The following is a 13,152-nucleotide window of genomic DNA, read 5'->3' on the forward strand; positions in this document are numbered from 1 at the left end:
TATTTTAGACATCTTAAATGTTACTAAACATCATTATCTAGTCTGGGTGCTGGCAAGAAGCAGATGGCACTTGGATATGCATGGAGAAGGATCTAACAAAAGGACTGTCCTTGCAGTGTGGGAAGAGTGAAGAGAAACCCATGCATGATGATGGAGTACCATGAATAATTCCTAGTGGAAGTGGTCAGCTTGGAAGGTGTGCATGCATAGGCCAGGAACAGGGCTGCAAAATACAGCAGGAAGTGAAAATGAGGGCAGAAGGGAGGGTCTTCTCTAAGGACAGGCAGCCAGCTGTAGTAGCAGGGAACAGGAATGGACTGCGCAATAATCATTCTGACCACATTTTCCCTCAGCCCTTGGATCTCCTCCTCATGCCACCCAGAACAGATCCCAGCAGAAGCCAGAAAAAAAGAACACCAACTGATGAAGTTAAGCTCCTGGGATCAGAGCCAGAGAAAGCTGGAGAGTGGATATGCAGAGTCAGCAAATCATTTACCTCAACACTTAAGCTAGTTTTCCCAGCAGTTGAAGAATTTCAGATTCCTCATCATAGGTCAATCACCTACACAAGTACAGAAGGTCTGAAAATGAAGTGACTGCAGCTTATCAAAGCACCCCAAAGAAGGGGGTTTTGTAATCTCCCTGTGTGACAAATTAGTAGTTTATTCTTTGGGTCTTTTCAGGTAATTCACATTAAAATTCACCAATGGCTCCTCACAGCTTTTAAAAAAGGTCAAACCCTTAGTATATCAACTATGGCATCAACTACGGCCCTTCTCGAGCTCTTTGGCTTGATGTTTCCATTTTCTCCCTTTTTTTTTTTCCCCCACCAAATAACTTTCAATTATCCCAGTGGGTCAGTTCTTTCCTGCCTCCTTGGCCTTGGAATGTTGTTCTTCTTCCTGGAAATCCCAGTAACCCTCTCCACCTCAATATCTCCTCAATATCCCAAGCAGGTACTGTTTGCTCAGTCTTTTTCATTGAGACCATGTTTCCAGGAGAGGAGGTGGGAGCAGGGGGGCGGGGGGTATCAGTGCAGATTCACTGGAGGCCAGCGGAGGGATTGGAGCCTGTGGAAACCACCTCCTGTGGGCTTGTTGAAGGGGGCCTTCTTCCATCCACCATGTCACCCAAAAGAGTTTAAACCCTCCGGTGCCAGGCCAGTCTGTTTAGGAGTTCTTCTGAGGTTCTTCCCTATGATTGCCAATGTCATCTAATGGATTATACTGCCATATTTAGAAATGTATTTGTCTATATCTTTTTACCTTTTGATGAAATCCATATTCATCTTTTTCTCTCATATAGATTTCATGCGTCATGGGCACCCATACCCCCTTGTTGAATGAATGTATAAATGTTGAGTTTACGTCCTTTAGCTCTGTCTCCACTCTCCTTGTAGTTCCCTTCAAAGGGCATAATCCTGTTATCTTGTATGCTCTATCCCATGAAGGACCCAAAAATAATCTAAACCTTTCTTCCAAGTAGTATCATCTGAAGTGACTTCAAATATTTCCTCACATATTAGGACCTCCAAAGAAACTACGGAATGCTTGCAAAAGTATTTTTTTTCCTTTCTTTTTCTTTTATTCCACATATAAGTATGAGAGGTTAACTCTAACCGGGAGATTTCACTGTCTAAATATAAAATGCCATATCTCTTCTGCTTCTTTAAAATATGCTTCTTTAAAAATAATTAATTTCAATTGTAAACCTGAGTCACTCTTGTTCCAATATAGCAAAACATGTGAGATACATGCATTCATACCTAGAAATAAAGTCTTTTAAACCTCAACAATGGTTCAAAAGTAGGATGTGACTTGAATAATTTTATTTATAGAGAGTTAAAATTATTCTTTGGGGACACTCAGATGTTAGAGGATTAAGAAATAGAACAAGTTTTGGGTCTAGTTTTGACTCTATAAAAATATATTGATTGAACAGTTAAATATGACCTTCCATTATACATCTGGATACAAAAAAAAATTTTATTCTGAATAAAATGTGTGAGCTAAAGCTATTGATTTATAAGTACTAATTAATACTTTCTTCTTGTTTATTTTGCTTCAGGAAAAAAATGTTAGTTATAAGATGAAATAAAAGAAAAAATATAGGGATTTTTTTGTCTTTATAAATCTGGCTAATAGCCTTTAAATCAGCATGTAGTCTATGTTCATTACCATGTCTAACTTGGAAAAGCAACATAGGCAAAAGAACCTTTTAGAGCAGTGATTAATATTAAGAATACTGACTCAAATTATCCAGATTTTAAGACCAGAAAGTCTAGTTTATCAATAGTGACTAACCTCTAGATTCTCATGACATCAAGGCACTCCACCGTGAAAGGAGGACATCTGTTCTTCAGTCTGAATACAATTATCATTCAAATTAATATACACACTTGCCCTTTACATTAACTTGTTAAGCCAGATTTCCCTAGAGATTTCCATTTCAGTGAACATCAACATTTTCCAAAAAATATAGTTTCTCTAAACAGTATACTAATACAACTTTATTTTGGAGGATTATGTCTCTTTTTTTAAGAAAGGGGGAATAAAGAGCAAATTATTAGTAATGTATTTGAAAAAAAAAAATTGAAGACCAAAAATTGTCTTAGAACCAGTAATGGTACTAAGGCCAGAGAGAGGAAACCAATGATCCCTTGCTTTGTGTATAACAAGCCACGTGATGTTAGTGACAGTTCCCTCCTTTTTACTATATTTCTCTTGGAAAACAGAACATTTGGGCTATCAATCTGTGGTCTTGTGTTTTCAACCTAGAAAAGCAACTAAACTTAAAAGGTCAATTTAATGTGAGCTCAATTATTCTAAATGGAAGAATAATCATTTATTTATCAATAATCAATAATCATTAGACCGTGTAGTCTCTGACTTGAGCTGACATGAGAGGAGTGAAAGTGGGTGATGGAAGTTAGAGAAGATTTTGGGATCACTGATGTGGGATACAAACATTTTTATCCTTCTTAATACACTAGTTAATGTTAATGCCACAGTTTTGTAACTGAAAATAAACTAGAATATTTTCAAGAATTTTAAGAACTGGGAGACCCTCGGGGGCTCAGTCAGTTAAGTGTCTGACCTCTTGATCTCAGCTCAGGTCTTGATCTCAGGGCTGTGAGTTCAAGTTCTGCATTGAGCTCCATGCTGGGTGTGGAACCTACTTAAAAACAGTTTTTTTTTTTTTTTTCAAGAACTGGAAGCATTTTTATAAATTTGCTTGAAAGAGAAAAAAGAACACAAGTAAAACTTCTTAAATCAAAGAAGTATATGTGGAAACATGGAAGTTAAAAAACCCAAAGGGACAAGCACAAACTGAAATGCACAACAAAGGCAGTTCATAAAATCCCCACCCTTTGAGGTTTTTTTTCCACACACCAAAAAACTTTATATATGTATATATATAAAAGACCAGGTCTATGTCATGCATATCTGTTAACCTAAGTAAATGGGTAGAATAAAAGACTCAGAGTCTTTTTCAAGCCGTTAGAAAACCCAGATAGATTTCAGTGTTTGCTCTCGAGAGATACCAACATTTCTCCAAAAACACCAATAAAACATAATTCACAAAACGCAAAAGTATGGATTCAACTTTATGAGTTCCATTAAAATATGTCCCAAAAAGTTAAGCTTGTACTATTGCCATCCAATAGTTGAAGAGGCACCTACTTTTGCAGGATGAAAAATAAACACCTTGATGAGTAGTATCATCCCAGATTAGGAGAAGAGTTAAAAAAACTGACCTATTGGACACAGCAGGGTGGGAATGGAGCGAGCCTGGGTGGCTCAGTTGGTGTGCATCAGACTTAAGATTTCAGCTCATGTCATGACCTCAGAATCCTGAGATCAAGCCATATGACTTCGGGCTCCATGCTCAGTGAGGAATCTGCTTGAGGATTCTCTCCATCTGCCCTTCCCCCTGCTCATGTTTTCATTATCTCTCCCTCTCTCTCAATATATAAATGAAACTTTAAAAAACATGATGCTATGGGAAATAACACATAGTCAACAGTCTCTACAAATGAGGAAAGCTGGAGAAAAAGCTTAGAACAAAGCCTTCACAGACATGGAATTTACATATATTTATACATATATACACACAGATATGTAATATTTATATATAATATTATTAACAATGATATTAATTATTAGATATCATATGATCTTAATGAGATGGGCATCTGTTGCTACACCTTCATTTCTGTTTTCATGAAGAAGAGGCAGCTCCAAAGAATTGGATATCCTGTAATGAATTGCATTGCCAAGGAGTGCAAGTAGATTAGTTGAGATTTTTTTCTTTTACTACACACATTTTTTTATTAAATTGATACACTAAGAAGTGGTTATTTGCTAGTATGGGATATATCCGACTTTAAAATTCAGGGTCCTTGATCCTGTAAGTGTCCCATGGGACCCGTGTGGTGTGAGTGGGTTCTCTGCTCACACATGGGGAAAGTGTGTTATTTGAAACTACACTAATCTCTTCCTCCTCATTAATGGAGATTTTCTTGGTTACTATCACTGTTGTGTTTAACTCATGAAACAGGTACTGTTAGACTTCTTCTCCAACTACTCTTGAAGTTTGCTCATAAATATCATTGCTACCAATTGTTAGCTTAGTGGTGGCTCATATCCTATCCCTATTCAGATCACCAAAGCAATAATTTTTTTTCAATAAATTTTTTAAATAACATGCACATTATGGAACAAAGAGGGAGGAAGTTCACCCTTAAGGGCACTTAAGAGAAGTGGTCTAACTAAAGATATGAAGGTTGTCCTTTTTAATTCAAGCATGAAGCCTTTGTATCTTTTTTATTTTTCTCTTTGAAAGCCTCTTTTCTAAGGTCCCACAAATAGGCCAGTTGATACTTTTTTCTAATTTTCCACATGCAAAAGAACCTTGATGGGGTTAAAAGATATGTGCAACAGGACACAAAGGGCAGATGGAAACCAGGTAGAGGAATGGTACCTGTTCTACTCTACAGCACTGACTTTCATAGGGCATGTGCAGAGGGTAACCTCCTTTACCTTCACCCTCTGTCCTATAGATGAACTCATTATCCCTTATATAGAGAGAGTAACAATCCTGTGACCTCACAAGGTGCTTTGAACTTGATTAGCCATCTAATGACAAACGTCTTGCCAATTCTTATGATATAGACCTTTGTCCAGCCCAGTAAATACAAACAAACAGGACAAAACAACAAGAGCAACAGCAATAAACTAAAACAAAAGGAAATTTTCTCCTTGGTTATTCTGAATTACTTATGTTGACAAAAGTGTGTTAATGACAATTACTCAGGGCTCTCCTCATCACTAGTTACATTCACATTTTTTCACATATATTATCTCCTATAAAATTCGCAATAAATTTCAAGGTAAATATAATAGCCATGATACTGGAGCTGCAGTAATTGAGGATTGGGGTGTATCAATGATCTGTCCAGGGCCCAGGGACTAGGAAATTGCAGAGCAGATGTATGAGGACCACTCCAGCCTGCATGGTTTCTACTTCTCTCAAGGTTAACAATGGCTCCTGGAGACTTCGTGATCCACAAGGCTCTGGAGAAGACTTTTATGAAGGTTTTCAACAATATCCAGACTATTACATATTTTACTGATTTATCTTGCTTATCTTCCTGCACTAGAATATAAGTTCCACAAGGTCAGAGATTTCTGCATTGTTTACTGCTGTATTTCAGCATCTAAAAGAGTACCTGACACAAGTGCTCAACAACTATTTTTTGTATAAACAACAGGAATTAAAATGTAAAATGACACTTCCTAATCATTCAGAGGATGTGCATGATTAGAATATGCATTTCATAAACATTTTGGTTCATTTCAGTTTGATTACTTGATGGAAGAAAACATATGAAGAACCCATAAAAGTCTTAATCTTCAAAATACTGAAATCCTATTCCACATGGTCTTGAATTCAATCTTCTAGACCAGACTTTAAGCCATCCAGATGTAAAAATCCCTCAGGCCATGATTCATCTTATTCTTCATGACAGCAGAAAGTCCAAAGCATAGCAGATGCCACTCTTTAATTCTGGTTGGTGTTGAAATAATTCTATGTCTCTCCTTGTCTTTTTTACTTTCCTTTTTGCGTATGTGTGAGAATAGATCCTTCAAATAATTATTTTATTTTGAGAATTTACTCTGGGTTTGGTTAGATGGTTTGATTTCCAAACTTCCCCAAACATCATTGGAAACACTGATGTGGCTGATTCAGTGCTTTCTCTACCTTCAGGATCTCTTGTTTCTACAATGGTCAATGATAGATATCCTTTTTGCCTGAGTGGTGACTCCAAAAGCAATGTACCAAGATAAACATACTGCCAGGAAAGCCTTTGTTCATGGGGTTTCCCTGCTCCAAAAGCCTCCCTTCACCTTTCTTTTGTCTAAAGTCTCCTCAAAATTATCAGATCCTTCCCAAAACATTAGTGAGATCAGAACATTTTACCTAATACCACTAGATTCTTTCATTTTTATGACTCTCCCAACTTCTGATGGGACATTCAGTGTCCTTCTTTATCTCTCTAATAAACCATAATCTCAGAAGATGATTCTCCATTGATTATATTTTCAGATGCTGAGTCAATGTTTTCTCTTTCTGCATTATTTACATTCACATGATCTCATTTTATGAAATAAAATCTTATCCCTTGTTAAAAGAGAACAGGTCAGGAAAGACTACCTTTAAGCAAGGCCAACTCAAATTGTCAATTAATTTAATGATTTTTTTGTTGTGAATTTACCACAGGCAGACACTCCAATAAAAGCTAGGGACACAAAAGTACATGAAGCTCATACTTCACACCAAAGAAGAGCCCCACTGACCAACTCACCACACTGTATTTGGCAAACCGTGTTGCTGACAGCCCACCGCATAAACCTGCCCTCCTATCCTGCATATATCACAGGTTTATTTTCCTACTTCAAAATGCACAATTCCACTAGGTCTCCTGCTATTCCTTTTAATCCCTTGGGGAAATGTGTACTTTGATAAATTCCTAGGGATGTTGAATTATTATCCAGGCTTCTCTTGCATATTGTTTTAGGAAAGCCTTAATCAAAAGTTCTGGCTCTATGCTTTGAAATCAGACAGATCTTCGTTCAAATTCTGGCTCCCACTTATAAGTTGAGAGTCCTTGAGCATGCTACTAAAAGACTCTGAAGCTCAGCTCAAATAGTTCTACACCAAGGACAATATTTACTACAATATAGTGTCATGAGATATAAGCAGACCATGATCACATTCATAAAACATGAGAAATCTTTTCCCTCTGCATTTTCTTTTCTTCTTCTAAGTTATTCCTTCTTCTCGTCCATTGAATGGGAAGAACTTGGGCAGCCCCGGTGGCTCAGCGGTTTAGCGCCGCCTTCATCCTGGGGTGTGACCCTGGAGACCCTGGATCGAGTCCCACCTCATGCTCCCTGCGTGGAACCTGCTTTTCCCTCTGCCTGTGTCTTTGCCTCTCTCTGTCTCTGTGTGCCTCTCAGGAATAAATAAATAAATAAATAAATAAATAAATAAATAAATAAATAAATAAAATCTTTAAAAAAATGAATAGGAAGAACTTTGGAGCAGAGAGGATAGGAGTGGAGACAAGCGAGAAAAATAAGCTATTACTATCCTGAGTGTCCCATGAAACCTGATAAACCAGGTAACCTTTGTTTCTTTCACTTCTACCTCTGTCTTCCTAAGCATCAGGTCCCAAATTCATGGTTCTCCTTTCCTCCTCCTCTAGAGACAATGTTTGCCTTTGAAAAAAAAACAGACCCTGTCAGCAGCAAGGGGGAGATATGACCCAGGAGCACACAGCACACTGAGTTTGTATTACATTTTCATTAATTTTGCAAGTTAAATGCCAGAAAAACTGCACTATCTTTTAAGGGGAAGGCAAAAAAATTGAAATTTGACTTCACAGGAGGACCAGTCTTCGTGGTTCTAAAAGAACATGGAACTTGTTTAATTCGGTAGTTGCACATGTGAAATATGGGAAATGTAGAAGAGACTCCAGAGAAATTGAGATCATCTAACTAATAAAGTTTAACAAGACCAGTATGAAGATATCTCTGCTTCAGGTTGGAACATTTAACCAATGCTTTTCATGATAAGTTTAACATAAGAGATTGAGTTGTATGTTTGACTGACTAAAGTTTTTGTGTAAAAGGGGAAGACACATTGATAACATACACATGCACAGTGTAAGCATCACCTACAAACATATTTTTGATCATATTTTTGTGTATAAAATGTATGTGTGCATGTATATAAATACATATCATTATATATTTGGGCTTATACATTTGCATATGCATTTATATACATTTACATTCACATATAAACAACTTTATGAATATGTATATTATTTATATATATTTACATATGTGTGTATATTTAAGTACTTAGATAAGCATATGTATACTAATTTGTCTCTAATCATAATACACAACTACGAAAGAGATGCATGCATATGTAAACCAATGTGTACAAGACACATCCACAAAAAATATAAGACTATATATTCTATACCCATCAATCTCAAAGTGTGGTCCTGGATCAGTATAATCAGTATCACCTGGGAACTTGTTACACCTACAGATTCTCAGACCCCACCAGACTAACTGAATCAGAAGCCCTGAGATTCAGAAAGTTTGTTTTAACAAGGCTTCTAGGGATTTCTGATTTACACTTTAGAATGAAAATGACTTTCTATATAATATATAGTAAATGTACTTTGCACATATTTTATTTATAGATGTGCATACATATACTCTTATGCTAACAAATAAATAAAACAAATACTTGAATAGAGTCACAAATGTAGAGCAACTGCCCTTTAGTTAAAGCTGGGTCAACTAGTCATTGCATGGTCCCTTTGGCATACAGAGGAACCTTGCTCACAATCTGTTTCTCAGCTCAGAACTTCTAGAATCTGAGTTGTGACTGAGAAGGATTGAAGTCACACCTCTAATGTTTGTGGAAAGGAGCCAAGAATTGGAGCAAGCCACCTGAAGAGGGTAAGTGTGCAACAGGTGTAGACTTCTCATTCTGTCACTCTGCTAACCTGAACCATCATGCAATTTATATAGACGCTGTCCCTTTAGTGCAGTTGAGACCAATCCTGCATTACGTATGGGGGGCAAATGAAATATCCTCTGAATAGTACTTTGGCCTAAAGTTTCTGTGTTTGCTCACAAACATATCTCTGCCTGGTTCTGCACATGATGGAACAAAAAAGGGTATGAGGATAAGCCAGAAAAGAAGGCTGAGAATCAAGGAACTTTTATTTCTGGCTGTGCCAATGCTAGTCTGATAATGAAACATTTACTAAGAGCCTTTTAAATGCCCCAAACTCACTAAGTGACTATATAAGTTTCCAATACATGCAAGCATTTCCCTTGCCTTTTGGCAGCTTACGGTCTAGTGGCTGGCAATATGAATGCATAAGGTGAGATCAAATAAGGTCACGGAGAGCAGCATTATGTTGGATGTAATAATCCTGACATTGGGGTGCCTGTCTGCCTCAGTCTGTAGATCATGTGACTCTTGATTTCAGGGCTGTAAGTTTCTGCCCTATGCTGGGTGTAGAGATTAATTTTAAAACATAAAATCTTAAAAAAAAGTAATGCTGACATTGTATGTGGCAGGGAGAGTAAACTGCAAACAATGACAGTTTTCATAGAAAATGTGGCATTTCAACTGGAATTTGAACAGCAAAGGAGAGCTAAGGTAGAGTCCTTTTACATGTGCACATTTCCTTATCTGCCAATTTGGGTTAATAATAACTGACCCCTGACTGTGAGACCATTGGGTGTAGATGTGAGATGATGGATGTGAGAGATTTTGAAAACTTCAAAGCATCATATAAACATCAATATGGCACATTTTGAGAATATTTCCCTGAGACCAAGATAAGCACATTGGGTCTTTGTATTTTGTATCCTAGGTTTTCTTACCAGAACATCTATGTCACCTCAGTCTTCAGGGCAGACATACATACATGCCACCCTCCCCCCAGTGGATAATGTGTCAACCTTGGCCAGTAATGTTACTCTTTCCAAAAATTCCACTGACTTCCAAATAAGGTTTAAAGATCTAAGGACAACTTTTTCCTCAAGCTGTACCTCTCTGAGTCTCAGTAACCGTCACTAGGTGGTCCACATTCTGAAAGTTAGCACACTCCATCCTCATTGCCACTGTGGCTCAGAGGGTAATTTGAGATTTTTAATTACCTATTCCCCAAATTGTCCTTCCCGCCTTGTTTCTTTTTTCCCTTTCCTTTTTTTTTTTTTTTTTTTTTAGATTTTATTTATTCATGAGAGATACAGAAAAAGAGGCAGAGACACAGGCAGAGGGAGAAGCAGATTCCAGTGGGGAGCTTGATGTGGTATTCGATCCCAGAACCCTGGGATCACAACCTGAGCCAAAGGCAGATGCTCAACCACTGAGCCACCCAGGTTCTCCTCACCTTGTTTTTTAGTTCAGATTGAACATGTAAAAATATAGAGTACCCAGTTAAAGTTGAATTTCAGGTCAGCAATGAAAAACTTTTTAGTGTATGTCCCTCACAATACTTGGAATGTGTTTATGCTAAAAAGTTATTCATTATTTATCTGAAATTTAATCGTATTTTATCTGACAACTCTCCACCAGAGCGCTGTATCCAAGCGTTCTTCTGAATCACACTGCTCCTCTGTATAACTCTCCTACCCTCCCCTCTAAAATGCTGGAAAGGGCATAGATGGTCCTTTTGAAGGAGTTCCTGCATATTATTTCTAGCTTTATTGCCTTCCCTTCTTCTCTCAGATATGCAATTTCAATGTTCCTCTCAGCAGTCCGATATATTTTCCATTCCGAACACATTTGTCATTCTTGTCTATTTGTCTTCACACAAACTGCTTGCTCTCTCTTCTTCAAATGCTTCCTCAACCTCCTCCACTTTCATAACCTACCAGCATCTTCTCATCTTTAACAAAAATATAACTTCCTTTGGAATCCTTCAAATTCCCTGATCTGTGTGGCTTTTCCTTCTGCTCTTTGTCATAAAGTCCTAGGTACCTATCCATCTTAAACCCAGTAACATAATTTGTTGTAATTATATACTTATCTGCCTCTCTACCTTGATAGTGAACATCTGAGGGGGTGGATGTTATCTTTCATCTCTTTACCCTCAGCCTTTGAAAAGTTCCTGTACTTGTATGTTACACTAAAAAATTGTTTTGAATGAATGTATGAATAAATTAAGTCAGCCTCATTATAACCTTTCTTTAAAAAAAACATTAGAAATAGACCATGTGCGGGTTGCAGTGAAATACATTAACTATGTTTTCTACATTTGTGAGAAAGGATTGACTGTGATTTACTATTTGATTAGATTGATTAATGCAATGGATGATGGTTTCTGAAAGGAAGCTATTCAACCCAGAAGAAGCACAGTGACACAAATTCAATATCAATTGATTCTACTGGATTACAACACATTGAATGTACATTTCATTTTCAACTTTTCAGAAGACTTGAACATATTTCAAAGAAAAATGGACATTTTTACTATTTATTGAAAATAGTTAAGAGGGAAAATCTTTCAAGGGTTTCAAGGTTACCATAAAATAATTAGCAGACAATACAATTTTTAGGAGGTGACATTATAAATTGGATCAGAGAAATAGAGAATTTTAACTCTCTCATTTATGAACATATAGTTCATTCATTCATTCAAATGTTCACTTATTTATTTCATTAATGCCTGTTTATAAAACGTCAATCACTATATCCAGTGGTAGGGATACAGAAATAAATGACTGTAGAGAAGAAAAGTCTAAATCAGACTGATGATATGGGTCATATATCATATGGAATTTTTGGTGGAAGTGATGTCTAAGCCAAATATTTTTTTAAAGGTTGTATTTAATTTATGGGGGAGAGAGCTCTAGAGAGAGCAAGTACAAGTGGGGCAGGAAGAAAGGGAGAAGCAGACTCCCGGCTGAGCAGGGAGCCCAATGCAGGGCTCTATCCTAGGACCCTGGGATCATGACCTAGGCTGAAGGCAGACGCTTAAGCCACTGAACCACCCAGGCACCCCTGTCTAAGCCAAATATTGAAAGGCCAGCACAAGCCACAAAAATTAATAAGCAAAATGTGAAACATCTTCCATACTAAGTGATTGATTTGATACTCTTTTGCTACTTATGAGAATGGATAGCAAAATTTCTGCATCCAATATGCAGAGGTTTCATGGTAAGGAAGGCAAAATTTAAGCGTAGAGAATTTGGAAGTGCAAAAGCGAAATAATTTTGCTGGTAGGGAACAAATGGCAGAAAGCTTCTGACAGAAAGAGAAAAGACAGCACAGCTGAGTCTGTTTGTTGGGACTCAAGGCACAGACAGAAGAGGGCAGAGAAAAGTTAGTACCTTAGAGACAAAGAATGATTTGAAGGCAAGAATGTGAAGGTAGTGCTGCAATGGCAGATTCTTGGTTAGTGCAAACACATTAGAGAGTTTTGGTAGACATGATTTCAAACAACTGGCAAACCAGACAAAAACATATGGTTGGTTAAAGAACTACAGGGATGAGACAGAAGGATTCTTTCCTGGATTTGTCAGTGATGAAATAGGTTCCAGAACTTTATTGTGCCAAAGTCAACATGCTTGATTTGAGTGATACAAGCTTTAAGCTTCCCAGAGAAAAGAGAAGTAAAGATGTGTGGCATTGGCAGTCAAAGAAACCTGGGGTCCAACTGGAGTTTCCTGACAGCTTTTTTAGCTTCAGGAACTTACTTCCTCTTGCTGAGCCTCAGTTTCTTCATCAGTAAAATTGGGGTAATCTTCCCTGTGAAAAACGCTTTGAGAACTAAATGGGATACTGTTTATAATGTCATCAACCACTACATTTAACAAAGAATACATAACTGTGTTTGAGATATTATCTCCTTATATTTCCTTTGAGGAGAATGTGAGGGCGATTTCCACTGCAGATAAACAGTGCTCCTATAAATAAATACTATGTTGGCAGATAAGGAACAAACACATTTTGACTTTTCAAAATATCACACTCAAAGAGTGAGAGAAAATGTAATGACCAAAAGTGTGTTCCTAAATCTGATTCGTTAGGGAAGAAATCAAA

General features: G+C 37.3%; 1 protein-coding gene and 1 long non-coding RNA gene across 13 annotated transcripts in view; one reads left to right on the forward strand and one right to left on the reverse strand.

Moving 5' to 3' along the window:
• The window catches only part of CNTNAP5 (contactin associated protein family member 5), a 785,909-nt gene that overhangs the window by 638,756 nt on the left and 134,001 nt on the right, over nt 1-13,152 (reverse strand).
• LOC102155172 overlaps nt 1-13,152 on the forward strand; it is a 41,940-nt gene that overhangs the window by 20,943 nt on the left and 7,845 nt on the right. For 7 of the 12 annotated variants that reach the window (XR_005374043.1, XR_005374045.1, XR_005374041.1 and 4 more), the window contains one exon: nt 354-1,375. The exons of 4 other annotated variants lie outside the window; for them this stretch is intronic. This is a non-coding gene — a long non-coding RNA (uncharacterized LOC102155172). Of the gene's footprint in view, nt 1-116; nt 197-353; nt 1,376-13,152 lie in introns of those variants that run through there. One more of the 12 variants, XR_005374046.1, reaches the window with a different exon arrangement.

The sequence above is a fragment of the Canis lupus genome, chromosome 19 (assembly GCF_011100685.1).
Source record: "Canis lupus familiaris isolate Mischka breed German Shepherd chromosome 19, alternate assembly UU_Cfam_GSD_1.0, whole genome shotgun sequence".
Taxonomy (NCBI): Eukaryota; Metazoa; Chordata; class Mammalia; order Carnivora; family Canidae; genus Canis; species Canis lupus.